The following is a 19,623-nucleotide window of genomic DNA, read 5'->3' as shown; positions in this document are numbered from 1 at the left end:
GGAGATTATAACTGTTCCTTGTCAGGACTGATGGAGAAAAGGGTTTCTGCGGATCAGGTTTGCTAGCTGCTGCTACATCTCTAATCATGCCTAAGATACTTATAGTAGGAGCCTTATGTCTGTTGTTTAAATCCTGCAAAGGATCCTACGCTTAAAGTGAAATGGAAACTCCATATGTGCCATATCTACTTTCAGAAATCCAGCCTTTTATCAGCCTTTAAAGCAGAGGCCCCCAACCTTTTGGGCACCAGGGACCGGTTCTGCGGACAGAGGTTTTTCCACGGACTGGAAGGGGGTGTGGTTTTGTGTGCTGTCTGCATCCCACAAATGGGTCTTTGCTTGTTTGTGCGGACCGGTTTCTGGCATGCTGCGGCCCAGTACTGGTCCATGGACCAGGGGGTGGGGAACCCTGCTTTAAAGGAAAAGATGCATCAAGGCAAGCCTTGGTGGAGCAGTGGGCAGTGGCGTAGCGTGGGTTGTCAGCACCCGGGGCAAGGCAAGTAATTTGCGCCCCCTAACCCGTGGATTTTAGCACTCGAGTCTCTTCCACTAGATTAGTTAAAGAAACCCTTACCCCCTAAGCACACGTATTGTTTGTTATGAAAATACTGATGTAATTAAAGTAAAATGCATCTAATGCGCCCCCCCAGATGTTGCGCCCGGTGCGGCCGGCCCCCCCTGCACCCCCCACGCTACGCCACTGGCAGTGGGCTAATGCCTCCTTAAGTAACATCAGCTGCCTGCAATTAGTGCAGGTTCTCATCCCACCAGGCTCAAGGTTGACTCAGCCTTCCATCCTTCCGAGGTAGGTAAAATGAGGACCCAGATTGTTGGGGGCAATTAAGCTGACTTTGTAATAATGCCGCTTGGGTGTGTGTGTGAAAGCCCTAATAAGCAGGCATATACATAGAATGAAGGCTACTGCTAAGCTTGTAAGCCGCCCTGAGTCTTCGGAGAAGGGCGGGATATAAATGGAATTAAAATAAATAAATAAATAAATAAAATAAATGTACAGATAGTCCTCTATTTACAACCACCATTGAGCCCAATATTTCTGTTGCTAACTGAGAGTGATGAGGGGCTTTCTCAGTTTGAAGCATTAATTTAGGAAGAATTCCCAACTGATGTTAATGTTTTTAACAAGACTTTTCTGTGTTTAACAGAAAACAGGTACATCAGGTATCCATAATACAGTATACCATTTTAAATTCTCTCTTAAAAATTATCCTCTGTCCTTCAGCGGAACTTTCAGAAGCACTTGCAAAAATCTAATACATTAAAAAGGAAGCTTATTATTACTGTGGTCTTTTTAAAAAAATTCTCATTTTTTAAAAAAGTATTTTTGCCTAGCAGTCCAAACAAAAATGTTTCTGATCAGTCCACAAATGGGAAGGTGTGCAGGCAGGACACCCCTGAGAGAACATTCCCTGAAAAATGTCATTCCTAATTTCTGATGAGAACCTAAAGGAGAACTTTGGAAGATGAGTACAGATTTAGCACATCCTCCTCTTAACCTTGTTGTATGAGAATGTACTGTTTTGGGACAAGCATGCACAAAGAAATTAGGTTTCAGTCCTTTACTTCATGAAATAAGAGATTTACATGTAGCAGCATTATCTCTCAATATACCTGCTTCCTCATATTTTGCAAATGAATGAAGATAATGCACTTTTGAAAGCAGGCACTTGTTCAGGTACATATACATTTAAGCAAGGGCAACGTACACATACAAGCTTGCCTGCAAACAGGACAAAGTGAACAACAGCAATATCAGATCATGGTCCTGATAGATCCCAGGTGTGTATGGAGTATTTGGAAGATGGTCTAAGATCAGAGTAGCAGTGTTTCAGGTCAATAAGCCCATGAATATCTGAGCCTATCTGGAATGGTATATATATATGACATTCACAATGTCAGATACCATCCCAGTGTCACTACTGGGTTAGCTTAAACAACAACTTAGATATACAAAATGAAGGTGAATTAAGAAAAATGTGGGCTTTATTATGGAGAATGTGTGTTTTGTACCACATTCACTTTTGTTTCAGAGGTACAATATATAACTCTTGTCTCATCTCATAATGTCCCCCTCGTTTAGGATGATGTGACTTAATGTCTCTATATGGGAAGAATTTAAGTCTCTCTCAGAAAGATCCACTGAATGTAGTCAGGAAAAAGTATTTATCAATGGCTCAGAGTTAACCTATTGGACGGGAAATATCAATTAAAGCTGAACAATTGGTTCATATTTATGACCATTGCTATGTCCCAAGGTCATGTGATCACCTTTTATGATCTTCTCACAAACAAAATCAATGGGAGAACCAGATTCACTTAACAATTCAGTTACTAACTTATCAATTGCAGTGATTCACTTAACAACTGTGGTAAGAAAGGTCATAAAATGGGGCAAAACTCACTTAACAAATATCTCACTTAACAATAGAAATTTTGGACTCAATTGTGGTCATAAGTCAAGGACTACCTGTATGTAGAGTCCAATAGAAATTTCACAAGCAAATTAAGACAGATATAAATTGATATTTCCTCAAATATTAACTGTAAAATTTTGATGTAAAATTTAATGTAAAAACTATAAAATTTCAACACAAATAAACTTAATAGAATCTCTGTTTTGCACTATTCTACATTATCTCTATTTGTGTTCTGAATTTCATACTATTGATTGAATGTTATTTTACTCTTGATTGGGTCTTTCTATAGCAAAATACTATGGCAAAAATTATATATAATGTTCCACAATTGTTGCAATATGCATTTAACAGAATAAAAGAGCTAACACTTTATTGATATTGAAAAATCTTGGAGTCAATATGCTATTAGTTTATACTTGAAAATAAGTAGAATAATATTTCAAAACTGTGTTTTCTTTCAGAGTAATGACTGTGATTTAACATTCAATCTTTATTCTTTGTTCTGATGTCTAGCTTTACTAATAAAGTGATTTATCTTAATATCAGTTTCCAAAGCCAGAGCAGAGGATATAGTTTTGATAGGAGGCAAGAAGCAATGACGAAGAATTCCCTCAAGACTTTCTGTTATTCAGCAATGCTTTTAGTCAAAATGCATTAGAATTCTGCCAGGGAAAAATAGTCAGAACTGTTACATTGGTCCTGTACTTGTATATACTTTCAAATGATATGAAGAAAATATGTTGATGCCTGTCAGTTGATGCTGAATTCCACTACTTCTAATGAATAATGAATATACACACTGCAGTAAATGAATATACACACCACAGCATCTCCTGGTTTTCATACATTTCACATTGGTGCATTATTATACTTGGGAGATCTTTCATCCCTATGAAAGCAACACTGTTTTGTACTGAGTACTGAGTACTACTGTTCTTCTGCCCCAGCAACCTGAGTTCAATCAAAGCAACTTGTCATTCACCCCTTCTTGCCTCTTCTGACCTGTATTTCTCTTCTGTCCTCATATGCAGCTTTTGACAGATTGTACTACTATTTCTTTTTGCACAAAGACAAATGCAAAGCATTAAGGAATTAAGCAACTCATCAGCACTTTTCCTATTGTCTATCACCGTCTTGCCGTCTTCTTCAACCAGGAGACCAACCGTTTCTTTGACTTTTCTTTATTCCACCCGTTCCTTTTTTTTGTAATTTGAGCTCATTCTGTGATAAGAGGTGGAGCAAATTCTTGTAAAATGTGCAGATGGCATAATATTGGGTGAGACAGCTCACACTCTACAGATTACATTCCTATAGTTACCTTGATAGGTTAGAGAAGTAAGGCAAAATGAATAATGTTGTGTAACAGAGACAAATGAAAAGTTGTTCATGTAGGAAATAAAATGCATTGGAATAAAATGAGGAAAACTAGCTTGAAATAAAGTAGTAGTGGAAAAAAATCGTGATTAAAACTGAATGTGAATCAATGTGATGTGGCAGCAAAAAACAATTTTATACTGTATTAATAAAAATGTAGTTTCTAAATTAATGGGAGTAATTATTACAATTCAAATTGTCAGATGTTATTTTGAGTATTGTATTCAAATAAGGATGCCATACTTAAAAGTAGGATCTAAAAAAATTGGAACTGTTTCAGAACTGGTTAATGAGGATGATCAGTGGATTAAAACTAAATTATGTGAACAGAATTCAAAGGAGTTAGGCATGTTTAGCATTGAGAAGATGGGTAGTGTTATGTCGTGGCCTTGGGTGAGCAGGAATGAATACAAACGGTTGTTCATAATGCAACACATCCTTTATTAATTGTGACAGAGTTTAACCCGGGCCGTGCCCAGCCACTAGATATATATATACAGTCCCACCCTCTAGCAGCAGCCAATACAATGGAACCATGCTTCCCGCCAAGGTAGAACACTTGCAAGGCTGGAGACGGTCTGTCTAGGTTTCAAGGGAGCCGTTGGCTCACGTGGTGTGGTACCACAAGCTCAGTACATAACACTCCTTCCCCCTAAGACAAACTAATTTCCCAACAACTTGACAACAGTCAAGACCCATTAATCACTCCCAATAACCAACATACAAATAAACAATATACAAATAATAGTTAATGGTATTTTTCCATTCAGTGTAGGTCAGGGGTCGGCAACCTGAAAAAGCAAAAGAGCCACTGGGAACCGGTTCCATCACACATAAAAAAAGTGGGAGTATCCATTTTTTTATGTGGACGCACCTGCACGCCAGCGGCGACGGGTCTCTGTGGTGACGGGCGCTGGGTTGCGGTGCCGCCTTCAGCCCGGGCGCCGCCGGAGCCACCCCCGGGATCTCCAAACTGCCACCCAAACACCCGTTTGGAGACCTGCTGGTGCAGCACCAGCAGGTCTCCAAACGGGTGTTCGGGTGGAGGTGCGCGCGCACCTCTCCAAAGGTGCATGCAGGAGCTCTCCAAAGATGATTGCAAAGGTGCGTGCAGCTCTCCAAACCTTTGGAGAGGTGCGCGCGCACCTCCGCCCGAACACCCGTGTGCAGACCTGCTGGTGCCGGTTTAGAAAGCTTCCGTGGGCCGGCACCAGCAGGTCTCCAAACCGGCACCAGCAGGTCTCCAAACCGCACCTCCGCCCGAACACCAGCAGGTCTCCAAATGGGTGTTCGGGCGGAGGTGCGCGCGCACCTCCGCCCAAACACCCGTTTGGAGACCTGCTGGTGCCGGTTTAGAAAGCTGCTGCGGGCCGCGGCAGCTTTCTAAACTGGCACAAGCAGGCCTCCAAACTGCACCTCCACCCGAACACCAGCAGGTCTCCAAACGGGTGTTCGGGCGGAGGTGCGCGCGCACCTCCGCCCGAACACCCGTTTGGAGACCTGCTGGTGCGGGTTTAGAAAGCTGCCGCAGGCCGCAGCAGCTTTCCAAACCAGCACCAGCAGGTCTCCAAACAGGTACCGCCACTGCCCATTCCGAGAGGTGCGCGCGCAGCTCTCCAAACCTTTGGAGTTGTGTGCGCGCACCTCCTCCCATTCGGAGTGGTGTGCGCGCACCTCTGCCTGTTCCAAGAGGTGTGCGTGCAGCTCTCCAAACCTTTGGAGTGGTGCGCGCGCACCTCCTCCCGTTCTGAGAGGTGCGCACGCACTGGGCGACTGGGAGCCGCAGGAGACGGCTCAAAGAGCCGCATGCGGCTCCGGAGCCGCGGGTTGCCGACCCATGGTGTAGGTATAACGCGACCTTTACAGACGTAACTACAATGAGGTTAAAGAACGAAAATGCTTGCACCCAGACAGTTCAACCACCCCTATTTCTGTAGGTAGTGGTACACTTGTCACATACATTATAGTACACTCATTTTACAACATAATCAGATAGATATGCTGGAGGTTTGTGTATCCGGGATGAACGCCTTGGGGTTCCCCCCACTTTGCAGTCTACCAGCTTACCCAGCGGGCTGGGTAGACCTAAGTCCCCTTGTGCTCTGTTGTCCAGGGGAAGTAGTATGCTCTGGCTGGCCTCACCTGGTTGGCCCACCCCAGAGTCAGTCTGTTCTGTAGCATAAGGGCAGCGATTGCTAAAGTTCGGCTGGTCTGCCAGATCAGGGGCTCCATGTTGCACTTCCAAGCTCCCTGGTGCATCCTCAGAATCCATTTCTTCTGAGGGGGGGGAAACCCTGGTGGTCCTGGTGTGGGCTGGCTTGGGTGTCTGTATGACAGCTTTTGGAGGGACCTATGCCCCGGTCCTTACTTAATGACCATTCTGGAAACCTTTTCCTTAGTTGGTCAATATGTCTTCTTATCTGATGATCCCCCTCCACCCTGACTACATAAGATAGGGGCCCTGACCCCTTGGTTACCTTACCAGGAACCCACAATTGCCCAGGCCCATAGTTTCTGGCCCAAACCAAATCACCCATTTGCAACTCCCTCGGGGGTTTCGGCCTGGAGGCTTCTGCTGCCACTTGGTCCAGATGCAATCTGTCCAGTTTAGTAATTAATCGTCTCCCCAAACGAAGCTCAGCAGGACTTTTACCTGTAGCTGTGCAGGGAGTGGAGTGCTGGCAGAGCAGAAAATCAGCCAATCTGTGATGCCAGTTACCATCCATTCGGCTTGTCCGTTCGACGAAGGGTGGAATGGTGCAGATGTAGCATGTCTGATGAGGTTAGCCCTGAGAAAAGCTTGAAACTCAGCAGCAGTAAATTGAGCCCCATTATCAGAAACCAGAACGTCAGGCAACCCATGGGTTGCAAAGAGTTTTCTCTGCACCTGGATGGTCCTAGCAGTAGTCATATTAGGAACTGGAGTGACCTCTAGCCATTTGGAATGGCTGTCTACAACTATTAGGAAAAGTTGTCCGTGAAAGGGACCAGCATAATCAATGTGAACCCTGGACCATGGTGTATGTGTTTCTTCCCACCTGTGAACTGGGGCCTGAGACATTTCAGGCCGAGATTGCTGACAAGTATAGCAACCATGCACTTGATCCTCCACAGCCTTATCCAGACCAGGCCACCAAAGGTAGCTTCTAGCTAAGGCTTTCATCCTTACAATGCCAGGGTGGCCTTCATGTAGAGCAGGGGTCTTCAAACTCGGCCCTTTTATGACTCATGGACTTCAACTCCCAGAATTCCTCAGCCAGCATGCCTGGCTGAGAAATTCTGGGAGTTGAAGTCCATGAGTCATAAAAGGGCCGAGTTTGAAGACCTCTGGTGTAGAGATTGTAAGACTCTGTCCCTCAATGAGGTGGGAATTACGATCCTGTTGCCCCATAAAATGCAGCCCTTGTGAGCAGACAACTCATGTCTCCTGACAAAGTAACTTTGGAATTCTGATCCTGGACTTTTTTCCAGCCAGCCCGTGTATACCCATGACAAAACCCTGCTCAGAATTTTATCTGAGGCAGTTTCAGCAGCAATGTCCCCAGCGTGAAGAGGAAATTCAGGTAAATCCTGAATAGACAATATTTTAGCAGCAGGTGCAGGGTCAGGCTTTATTAGTGGCAGTGACAGTCTGCTTAGGCCATCCGCATGGCCCGTTTCCTTCCCTGGTTTATGAAGTAACTTAAAAGTGTCTGCAGACAAAAATATGGACCACGTTAACATTCTGGGTGAAAGTATGTGAGGAGTTTGTTTGTCTGTTGTAAACAGCCCTAAAAGAGGTTTGTGATCTGTGTAGACAGTGAATTCCCTTCCATATAAATAATCATGAATTTTTTTAACTCCTGCCACTATTGCCAATGCTTCCTTATCGATCTGGGCATAATTACATTCAGCAGATGATAAGGTTCTGGAATAAAAGGCAATGGGAACTTGTTCCCCATTTCTCTCAACGAGGCTCAAAACTGCCCCCACCCCATAGGGAGATGCATCACATGCAAGACAAACTGGTTTAGACTCAATGTAATGAGTGACAGTAGACTTTTCAGATAAGAGACTTTTCAAGGTTTGAAAGCTTTTTTCATGCAAGGGTAACCACTTCCAAGGGGCTTTTTTTATCAAGCAGCCTATGTAGGGGCTCTGCTATGGCAGCCTTATGAAGTAGAAATGTGTGATAAAAATTGAGGAGGCCCAAAAACGCCTGCAAGTCCCCTTTTGACTTTCGCCTTGGAGCCATTTTAATGGCCTTCACTTTTGAATCTGCGGGGTGTATTCCATTAGCATCGATACGGAACCCCAAAAACTCCGTGGATGAGACCCCAATACTACATTTATTTTTCTTTAATTTGAGGCCCGCAACGCGAAGCCTCTGTAAAACAGCCCTAACCCTATTGGCCAACACTTCAGCGGATTCTCCAGCGATGAGAATATCATCAAAATAAGGACAGACTCCCTGAATACCTTTAAGAGTGCGTTCCATAACCCCTTGGAAAATACCTGGTGCCACACTGACTCCAAACTGTAACCACTTGACTTTGAATGCTCCCCTGTGAGTTACGATTGTTTGGGCCACGGCTGTGGCCTCATCAACCGGCAATTGCTGATACGCTTGCGCTAAATCGAGCTTAGCAAAAATAGTTCCCCCTTTCAATGAAGCCAAAATATGGCTGACTACAGGAACTGGGTATGCATGTTGACTAAGAGCCTTATTCAATGTACACTTACAGTCTGCACATATACGAACCTCCCCGTTAGGTTTCAGAGGGGTGACAATAGGGGTTTCCCACTCCCCCCATCTACAGGCTCTAAAACACCTTGTTCCACGAGTTTATCGATTTCTGAATCGATTTTGTGCTTCAGGGCAAACGGAACCCTCCTAGGTTTGATTTTGATGGGTACAACTAGGGGATTTAATTTGAACAAAATTGGTGGCCCTTTATAAGTTCCCAGATTTGACTCGAACACATCGGAAATTCCTCGCAAACGGACATGAGGTCTGCTGTCTGAGTTCGGTTAATGCCTAAAATTTGAATGCCCAGGGCACCAAACCAATCAAGTCCTATAAGACTCGTTCTTTGGGCCTCTACTACTATGACATCCAGGTGCCCCAAAAACCCTTTAAATTTTACCAGTACAGAGGCTTCCCCCAAAACCTTAACATTAGCGTTCTGGAAGTCAGTTAACACAATATCAGAGGGCCTTAATTTAGCCCATTTGTTGCTGCGCCTGAAAACACAGTTGAAAGTGTCTTGTGAGATGATTGATACAGCCGAGCCGGAGTCCAACTCCATTTTACAAGGAACTCCTTGTAGCTCTACTGCGAGCTTGAGTTTGGGCTTGAGTGGGCAATGAGCCCCAGTGTGGCAAACGCTTCTCCAGCTTTTGAAAAATCCCACACTCAACGGACCCTGGGCCCCAGTACCTCTCCTAGTCCGTTCTTCCGACTGGTGCTTTGGTGGCTTGTCTCTCTGGCAGGCTCTGCAGACCACGGCAATATGGCCGGTCCTTCTGCATGCTCTACACGTGGCCGAGCGGAATCTGCAACTAGTGCGAAGATGGCTGCCTCCGCACCCCTTACATCTAGGTAAGAGAACTGCCTTGTAATCGTTCTCTTTTTGCTGGCTTCTACGGTTTTGCGCGCTCGGTTGTTGTTGGAGCTTGTTGACTTCTGGTTCGTCATCTCCTGATGATTCCTTGGCATGTTTGGCGACCTCAGAATGAATTGAATCTTCAACCCTCATTTTTTTTGTTGGCTGTACGGTCTGCACAGCTCCTCCAGCGGCTTCGTCGGCCATGATCTCGTCCTGAGCTTCTAAAAAAGTTAGGTTGAGTCTTGTGAACAATCTTTGTTGTAAAGTTCTGTCTCTGAGACTGCAGACAAGCCGGTCTCTCACGTGTTCCTCTAAGTTTGAAAACTTGCAGAGGTGTGCGGCCTGCCTTAGGCCTGCAATAAATTCTGACGCTGTCTCTCCGGGTAACTGTACTCTCTGATCAAACTTAAAACGCCATGCCATCTCCAACATTTTCGGCTGAAAATGTCCGGTCAGCTTCCTTTTGAGATCTGCAAATGATACAGCTTCGATGGGCGTTGGCGCAAAGAGATTTTCAGCTAAGTCAAATGTTGCTGGTCCACATACGCACAGCAACGTGGCAGCATTTAGGCCTAACTCTGCAATCTGGTTAGCTCGTAGATAGTTTTCTACCTGCGAGAGGTAAGACGGCCAGTCTTCTGGATGCTTGATGTCTAACTCTCTGAGTTTTCCGACCTTCGGCATCTTTCTTGATTCCGATGCTCATGGATCCTGCTTTGAGTGGCTCAGGAATGCTTTCTCTGAGCACACGGCCGCTAGTGTAGCGTTACTAGCCGGCCTGGAGAGGGGAGGGAAATGCCTCTTCCCACCAGCGTGTCTTGCCGACCCCTCGCTGACTTAAGGTCTTTCAGGCAGTGAAGCAGGATCCCACCTCCGTCGCCACTGTTATGTCGTGGGCTCGGGTGAGCAGGAATGAATACAGACAGTTGTTCATAATGCAACACATCCTTTATTAGTTATGACAGAACTTAACCCAGGCCGTGCCCAGACACTAGATATATATACAGTCCCACCCTCTAGCAGCAGCCAATAGAATGGAACCATGCTTCCCGCCAAGATAGAACACTTGCAAGGCGGTCTGTCTAGGTTTCAAGGGAGCCGTTGGCTTACGTGGTGTGGTACCACAAGCTCAGTACATAACAGGTAGAGTTGAATGCACTAGCATAGTTCTTTTCAAATACTGGAAGTGACATCTCAGAAAAAAAGGCATACATCTTTTTGGCGTCTTCCCTTGGAGAAAGACATAGAATAATAGATTTCGTGGATTTAAGTTCATTTCATTTCATTTCATTTATTGGATTTCTATACCGCCCTTCTCCCTAGGGACTCAGGGCGGTTCACAGGGCATATATAAATAACTGTACAAAAATTAAAAGAGAATTAAACCATGCCCAATTAAAATACAGCAATAGTAAAATAATAAAACCAATTAAAAACCCATATTCCCCTTCAGGCCAGACCAGCTAACTCAAACAAGTGGGTCTTCAACCCGCGACGGAAGGATCGGAGGTCCGATGCCATCCGGAGCTCAACCGGCTAGTTAAAGGAAGACAGAATCTGACTGTCATTTTTTAAAAAAATCCCTCCTTTGTAATAGTTAATATAGTTCAACATTTGAATCCATTAATCTGAGAAGTTTGTAGGTTCCCCTTAATTTAATCAGTTCAAGCTGAGGCTGGACAGTTGTCTTTCGAGGATGCCTTAGTTTAGATTCCTGCATGGAGCGAGTTTGGATTCAGGGGTCTAACCCTAAATAGTCCCTTTCACGTTGTAATTTTATAATTTTTGCAATTGAGATTTAATATTTTTGGGACATAGTTTGTGCACTGTGCATAGTTTATCTTCCAGAAAAATAAGTGATGATGCGTAGTAAATCTTACCATCCGCTCTGTATTTCTTAAATTACCACTTCAATCTGCTTTAAATCAGATTACCGCCCGCCCATCTTTTCCATAGATTTTAAATTTACAGGGGATCCTACACTGCAAGGGAGATGCCCAGAGCGGTTCACTAAAGACTCAGTTTAAAGCAGTTTTCTTTTGACACCAGAGTGCATTAGGAAGAAAGTACTCAATAATTCTGCAACAGCAAGATAAAATGCTGCCGTCGGTGTGTTTCTCCAGTTTAGGATTGTGTCCCTAATTGGAAGTCACCGTTGCCTCTGATCTGCTGCACCCCACGAGCAGATATATCTTAACTCCGCATTCCATCCTTTGGGAATGCCTTTGCGATAACACACACTAAACTACAATACCCAGAATACTTTTCAAAACCCATTCGCAAAATTCGCCTCATAAGCGAAGATGAGGACAGCGGCGTTTCTAAGATACGGCCGCCCACCAGACTGATTGAAAGAACCCCTGTCCAATCTGCTACCGGCTCTTCGCAAACGCTCCAATAATGTTTCTCAGTATCGATAAGGTGGGCGGATTCTCTCGCTGGCTGCCTAGCGCTAGGATGGAGGGCAAGGGGAAAGGAGGGGGCTGGTTGCGACGGTAGAGAGAGAGAGAGAGAGAGAGAGTAGTCGCGTCCCGCGGGGACTGCAGGCAACTGAGCCGACAAGGGGTGGGGGCGGCGGCGGCGGCAGTGAAACGGTTAACCCTGCAAGAGGGGGGGGGAGGAGAAAGAGAAAGAGAGAGAGAGAGAGAGAGAGAGAACGGCCGTTAGTGCCGCTGATTGCCTGCCTCCTCCTCCTCCCCCCGCCCTCCCCTCCCCGTTAGTTACCCCGCCCGTCAGCTCAGGCTCCTTCTAAGCCTACCCTAGTCCGGTCCGGTCCCGCAGTTACCATAGAGACGGCGACGACGACTGAGGCGCCACCACCGCCGCCTGCTTGCAAGCCATGGGCCGGAGTCTGCTGCTGAGCTCTGCTGGGCTGAGCCGGAGGGGGCTTCGGTAATAACATTCTCCTTCTTCTCCCTCCTCCTCCTCCTCCTCCTCCTCCTCCTCCTTTCTTTCGCCCGGAGGCTCCCCAGAAAGAGAGTTTCTCTCTCGCAGGCTGAGGCTGAGGCAAGGGGCGCCGCTCGCGTTCCAGGTGAGAGCTCTCCCCGGGCCCAGCGGCTCAGGGCGGGGGTCGCCGAGAGAGAGAGAGAGAGAGAGACAGAGATGGCCTTTTGTGGGCAGAGGGAACCTTGTTGACATTCCGCGGCACCGGCGGCCTAAGTGGCGAGAGAGGCCCGCTTCTGTCGCGGCCCCGGGGTGCGCAAGGGCAGCTGGCCCGGACTGAGGATGCTTTGGGGGGGGTGGGGTGGGAGGAAAAGAACTGGCGGCGGACGGCCCTTCTTCGCCTTGCCGTTTTAGTGGCGGGGTTGAAGCATCGTGGGGATGCTCCTTTGAAGATGGAGGGGATGGGGTGGGTGGGATTGGCGGCGGCGTCTCCTGGCAGCCGAAGGTTGTTCGGAGACAAGAGAGAAGGGCAACCTTTTTAGGGCAGCGATATCCAATAGCCTTCGAGATGTTGTTCAGGGTTGTTTTTTTTTTGCATGCGGGGACAGAAAGGGGCGGAAATGCTGCAATGAAAAAACAAAAACAAAACAAAACAACCCTCCAAAACTTGACCCTTGCGTGGCAGAGGATCTGGCCGAGCTTGGGCCATCTTTTTTTTAAAAAAAATCTAGTTTTCTCGGCTGGTCCGACTCCTGTATTTCCTTCCTCTGCGTGTGCGCGCCGCGAGCGGATAATAATAGCAAGATGGATCGCCGAAGTTTGTTGCCTCGAACCAATGAGATTGTCGGCGATGCTAAAAAGACTTAGTGAGCAGCGTTTTTGTAAAAAAACAACAACAACACAACAACAATATTGTGGGCTCTGCGCTGCGTTTATGTGAAAGATCACGTTTTTTTATCTTAAGGCTTGATGGTTTCTACCTCTCTTTTATTGATGGAGGGGGCGGATGGTAGGCAGCTTGACTTTAAAATCAGGTAATGTTGATGCAGTTATTTCTCTTTATTCATAGAAATAATCTGGAGGCAGATGGAGACGTGACACTAAACACTGCTGCTGCAACAAGCAGCTAGTTGCATGTTGATATAAATACAGTTATAGTTATCTAGTATATACTTTATTTTCAAAGTGACAGGGTACAATCTTATGCCAAAGACCTTAAAATGATCAACTTATCTGTAGTTGGGGCAGGACAACTTCTGTTTCAGAAATTACAGGATTTTCTCTTTCTGTTCAATATGGTTATGGTTCTTAATATTAGGTTTTTATATCCAATCAATTAAAAGGTAGGTTTAGCAATATGAATCACATGTTGATGATGATGATGATGATGATGATGATAATGATAATGATATCCAGTTGAGTCCAACTCTTGCCTTCTATGGGCCAGGCCTCTCCACATTTTCTAATTTTGCACTATTTGAGTTTTTCTATCCTTTTTCCAGTGTCCAGCCATTGTATTCTTTAAAGGCCTGGTTTCCTTTTACCACTAACTCTTCAAAACATAATTACTTTCTCCAGTGAATTCTCCCATATGACATGGCCAAAGTAAGTGAGACACACTGTGATTTTTCCTTCTAGTGATATGTGTGGTGTTATGTGCTCCAGTACTTCCTTGTTAGTCATCTTTGCTGTACCATTTGCTGCATATAATATTCAAGGTTATCTGAGAAATGCCTTCTTAAATGAATTAAGGTTTTTATAATATGCACATAAGTTCATTCTAATACATTTGAAAGTTGATTAGCAAACTTTTTCAAAAGTTGAAGATAATCAGTAAAGTGGGCCACATGTGAAGGTGCAGTTAAATTGATTTATTGCTAAACAGCCTGTGCACAGGGATCTTCTCAACTAACAGTTAATACCTACTTGTAGTTAGATAAGGGTCCACGGAATTCAGGGAGGGTTGTACTTAGTCTGCTTGTGGGCTAGGTAGAGATCCTAAGCTTATCCCTCTTTTAACTCAACCTCCATTTTTGCCATTGCTTATTCTACATTGCATTAACTTCGCTTATATTATGGAGTTTAAATAAAAGCTTGGAAACCAATTGGCAAAAAGATATTTGCAATTGCAAATGGTTTTATTTATTTATTTTTCTTCCATTCAATCATATCTTATTCTTGGAGATTGCCTGGACAAGTCCTTGCAGTTTCTTGGCAACATTGTTCTGAAGCGGTTTGCCATTGCCCCCTTCCTTGGGCTAAAAGGAAGTGACTAGCCCAACGTCACCCACATAGCTTTGTGCCTAAGATGAGACTAGAACTCAATCTCTCATTTTCTAGCCTGACACTTTAACCACTACACCAAACGGGCTCTCATTTCTCATATTAATATTGAATAATCATGATCTGTATCAAAATAATAAGAGCCAATACTGCATCAGTGCTTCTTTCCTACCCCTTTTGGCTTCCTCCATTCTATCATATCGGCTCTGGAGAGCCCCCTTCTCCTCCAAGAAAATATAAGATAATGGAGTGGATAGTAAAAGTATGTTTTATTGATAAAGTGCATTCCATTAAAATGGAAAATGGAATGTTAGATACATGTTTTTCACACATTTCCAGCATTGATCTTAATTTTGATCTTGATATTATTATGCTTAAAGGTTCTTATTCAAAAGTAAGTCTCATTGATTTGAGTTTTTATTCCCCCCCAGTAAATATATCAATGTGTAAGTTGTCCAACCTTCACAAGGAAGTAAGTTGTATTAGAAGTGTTTATTTTGTCCCATAGTAGAATGTATTTTCATAGCTAAAATATACCAAAACTTGAAATGGTCCATAAACTATGTTCTGAAATCAGGAATCTTTCCAATAAATTTATGCTTGTGGGAATAACATTTATAAATTGCTGCTTTACAGATTTTCTGTAGTATTCCCAGTAATCATAGTAGTAATCATGACTTTTAAGTGTTTGAGCTTTGATTCAAATCATGTGCTTTGGATACAGTAGTTGTTTTGACCTTTTTGGGATGTGAGCTTATACAAAGAATGGAAGACGCTCTTAAACAAATTTGTCATGTGTGTGTGTGTGTGTGTGTGTGAGAGAGAGAGAGAGAGAGAGAGAGAGAGAGAGATATTGATTTTACTCATTCTTTTTCTGGAGATCAGAAAGCAAGGATGCTTACTGCATTAGGGCTATATAAATCTTTTTGAGATGTGTGGAAGTGAATTACAAAGCACTTATTTTAAATTTTTAATTTTTCTGTATTTGGAGACTGCTTTGGAAGTACTTCTGTCTTTTTGTATATGGGTGTTTATATAGCCCTCTTTTCTTCAGTCCTACCCTCCAATGGTTGTGGAGACAGCCAGGAGTAGTGACCAAAATAGCCATCAAATCAGAAAAAAGATGTGGTTGCATAAAAAAAATGTGAAAAGAGTGCTTTATACATGCATCCATATTTTTCTGAAACACCTCTTCCAAAGGATTTGCAAAGCCTTACTAGATACTCTAATAAAAAAATTATACTAGGAATGATGTAAAAAAATTACAGGTATTGTGGCCTGTTATAAGGCAGTGAAAATAAAAAATGGTTTGTAGGATTTAATAACTGATCCCAAGAAAGAATTTGGTATATGATGAAGTTGAGGGAAGAGAATGTAATTTTTAAAGGGGAAATATGAGAATACATGAAACAGAATAAAGAGAGAAAGAACACAGTTTTGATTAATCAATTATATGAGTTGTTTCCATACTGGAAAATGTAAACAGTATCTTTCAAGGAAACATTTGTGTATTTCATTTATATACTGTAACATGTGCTCTGAACCATGAGGCCAGCCTGTAGTAGTTTGCAATAGAACATAATAACAGTCAAAATAAAATAGTATCCAAAACAAATATCACAATGCAATCTAAAATCATCAGGATTATAATAACTTGGCATCCAGCAATAAACATTAAAACGCTGTGGAAGAGCTCCATTTTCATTGCTTTTTTAAATATCAGGAGGGACAACACCATATGAATCTCTAGAGCAGGGGTAGGCAACCTTGGCCCTTTTATGACTCATGGACTTCAACTTCCAGAATTCCTTAGCCGGCTACCCCTGTGTCTAGAGGGAGACCTTTCCAAAGAATAGATGCTGTCACAAAGAACCATTGACACTTGCCCCCTTTTCTGAACCTCTCAAAGTTAAGGGAGACAGCTTTCAGGATCTCCAGGCAGGAAAGATAGCCAAGACTAATAAGTTTAATTAGATTACCTGAGATGCCAAGCTTTTAATGTTAAAATCATAACTTTGAATTGTACTCCAAAGCCTATGGGTAGCCACTGTAGAACCCTCAGCATCAGTGTAATGTGCAAGTAAAAGTAATGGCTATTATCTAATGACAGGCAGGCTGCTACTTGTTGAACCAACTGTGGCTCCTGACAGTCTTCATGTAGAGTCAATTAAAGTGACATTTACAGAAGGTGACAAGAGTGTGAGTCACTGTTGTCAGGCTTATTTCTCCAGAAAGGCTGAAACTGGCATACTAGCAGTAGCAACTTGTTTCTTTCCATCCAGGCACTGACAGTCAACAATAATTAGGTCAAGATTTCTACTGCTTCAACAACCCAGTGCAGGGTTCCATGTCCTGGTCTAAAACTTGACTGAAAAGAGTCCAGGTAATTCCATTTTCCCTATATATGCTGTTGGAACCTTACCAATTATCTTCTCCATTTAGGAACAGTTAGATATTTGACAGTAGTTGTCCACTGTGGCTGGATCTACAGAATATCTCTCCAGGAGGAGCTACTTCTTTCAAGGTGACAGCCACCATCTCCTTTCCCAGTGAAGTGTTGACAATCTTGCTGATTCACCCAGTCACGTATTTAATGGTTTTATATGGGAACTAGGTGAATTGTGGGTCCAATTCACATATGACAGGCATACTGCCCTGTTTTTCACTTCCTATCCAGATTTCTTCAATGCCGTGTTTAGACTTGAGGTTGCTGTGAATGTTTTAATTTTTTTTTCAAAATGTTGCTCAAATAACTCACAGAACCTCATTGCTTTTTCTCACTCTTCACAAGGGAGAAGTGCAAATGCTTTGCCATCTTTATTTCCATGGTTTAGGTTCAAAATTATCTCAAATGCATGTTTGGTAAATTCACTTCTGATCTTCCTCTACCAGATTTAAGCTTCTCTTTTGCTATTGCATCTCCCAAAGCTCCTCAGTAAACCAGGCAATTGAAATTATATAATTATACCATTTATGCTAGGGGTGTCAAACTCGCATTGAGGGCCACATCAGCTTTGTGATTGCCCTTGGCCTGGGTGGGCATGGCTGGCTGGATGTGGCATGGGCGGAGTGGGCAGCTTGACGTTGCTTGTGTCAGGGCCGCCAGTGCGGGCTGGGTGGGATCCAGGGGTCTCTGGCAGAGGAGAGCAGGACCAGGGCGGGCACTGGGGCCTGATCCACTGGAGGAGCCTCACTGTCCCTCTTGGACCATGCTGAGAATGCCTGGATGGTAGTTCAGGCTGCCCGGAGCCCTGGGCAGTGGGTGTCTGCCCAGCCCTTGAGCTCCTGGGGCACCGGGACCCCATGGCCTGGTCATACTTGCCTCCTCAAGATCATTGCTGCTGTGCCCCCTTTCCTTCCCCGGGTTGGGCTTCCTGGGCTGGGGGGCCCAGAGGTGTGGCTGGGCTCCTGGATGGGGCTGCTGCTGCTGCAGGGTAAAGCAAAGCAAGGTGAGGCAGGTGGTAGGGTGGGGGGTGGCCTGACTGCAGGGCTCCGAGGTGCACAGTGCAGTGTGTGTGGAACGGCTCTGGGGCTGGGCTTGGGCAGGGAGGGGAGTCCTGGCTGCTTCTTTGTAATGTGCGCTCCTTACCCTTCCCGTTAACCAGAGCCACCGGTGATATGGTGGCGGGTGGGAGGCTCATCCCGCTTGTGCACCAGAGCTGGAGGATAAGATTGGACAGTGGGGGCTGAGCGAGCAGAGGCTGTGGCAATGATTGTGCCCGGTTGGGCTGCCTTGCTATGGCCCCACTGTCTGGAGAGACAGGCCGATCACATGCCTCACCCTGAGCCCCTCTGCCTCAACCTGCCATTTGGAGGGCTGGCCCGGCGGTCGTGGAACTCAGATCTACCCACGCTACGCGGGCTATGTAGCTCCAGAGTACACTGGCTGATGGGCTGTGGCTGCTGCCAGACATCTGTGGCCCCTGCATGCTAGCTGCCTCCTGTGCGCGCCCCCGTGGTGTGTGTGACCAGGTGGACTAGGGTGGTGGGGGCTGGTCCCTTGCTGTCTCTGGGGTGGCCTTGCGGGCTGATCTGTGCCCTTTGCGGGCCAGATGAGTTTGACATGTCTGATCTATGCAATACAATGTAATTAAATTTTAAAAATGGATAAATATAAGAAGATAGTAGTTAAAATTAGGTAGCACAACAGCCAGGATTCCTAGCAAGGAGATAATTAACGAAGATATGCTTAAGTTTTTTCTGAAAATACTATAAAAAAGTTAACACAATTGACTGGGGACGGGATTCAAGAATATTGGATGGCACCAAGATGGCCCTGCTCTGGTTAATTTTAAATAGCTTCTATAGAAAAGATCCTTTTACAAGGCCATCTCCCACAAACAAAACTTGGAGTAAGAGGGTCTCAAGCCATATAGAGATTTATATATAATAATAAGAATCTTGAATTTTGCATGAAAAATAATCAGGACCCAATACAGCTTTATCAAGACAAATGCTATATGCATTCAGCCTATCACTGCTGATAGGTGCTAGATTTTGAAACTGCTGAAATGTCTGTTCAATAGAATGATAAATCATGCACAGATAGAAGTAAGGACTCCTAGCAATTGTATTGACCTGGTGCTCGGGGACAGTGAAAGTTCCAAATCGCTTCCAAATTGCAGGCTTGATTCTTTGGAGAAAAAATACCCTAGGATAGAAAATATCTATTCTAGTTATTGAGATCTGCTGCATCACCAGACCTTTAGAATTCAATTTCAGTGTATTATTCCTCATCCAATCTGTAAACTAGATGAGGAATAGCAATAATAGCAAAATAATTATAAAGTTTGGCGTCTGTAACACAAATGGAAAAGAGAAATTCAAAGGACATGTTTTAATACATGTTAGCAAAAAGTATACTTGGGCTAGAAACCTATTGTGAAAGCTATTTCTCATGTGATCAGATTGAAACCAGGTTAGTCCATTGCTAAAACAAGACATAAGTAGAAATTGTCTCTCCTGCCAAAAAAAGAATAGCTACAAAACTCTTACACTGTTAGGCAGGAAAACAGGTGCAAGAAGGTAAACCTTGATTCCATGATAAATATGACTTATAT

The 19,623-nt window shown here is 44.3% G+C and overlaps 1 protein-coding gene across 1 annotated transcript in view; it reads left to right on the top strand.

Annotated features, from left to right (window-relative positions):
* Nucleotides 1-11,564: 11,564 nt before the first annotated feature.
* The window catches only part of TTBK2 (tau tubulin kinase 2), a gene marked incomplete at its 3' end in the record, with an annotated part of 72,228 nt that continues 64,169 nt past the window's right edge, over nt 11,565-19,623 (top strand). The window contains exon 1 of the mRNA XM_081314989.1: nt 11,565-12,289. The remainder of the gene's footprint in view (nt 12,290-19,623) is intronic.

This window comes from Vipera berus, assembly GCF_964194415.1.
Source record: "Vipera berus genome assembly, chromosome: 1".
NCBI lineage: Eukaryota > Metazoa > Chordata > Lepidosauria > Squamata > Viperidae > Vipera > Vipera berus.
This window is presented reverse-complemented; position numbering and strand designations above follow the sequence as displayed.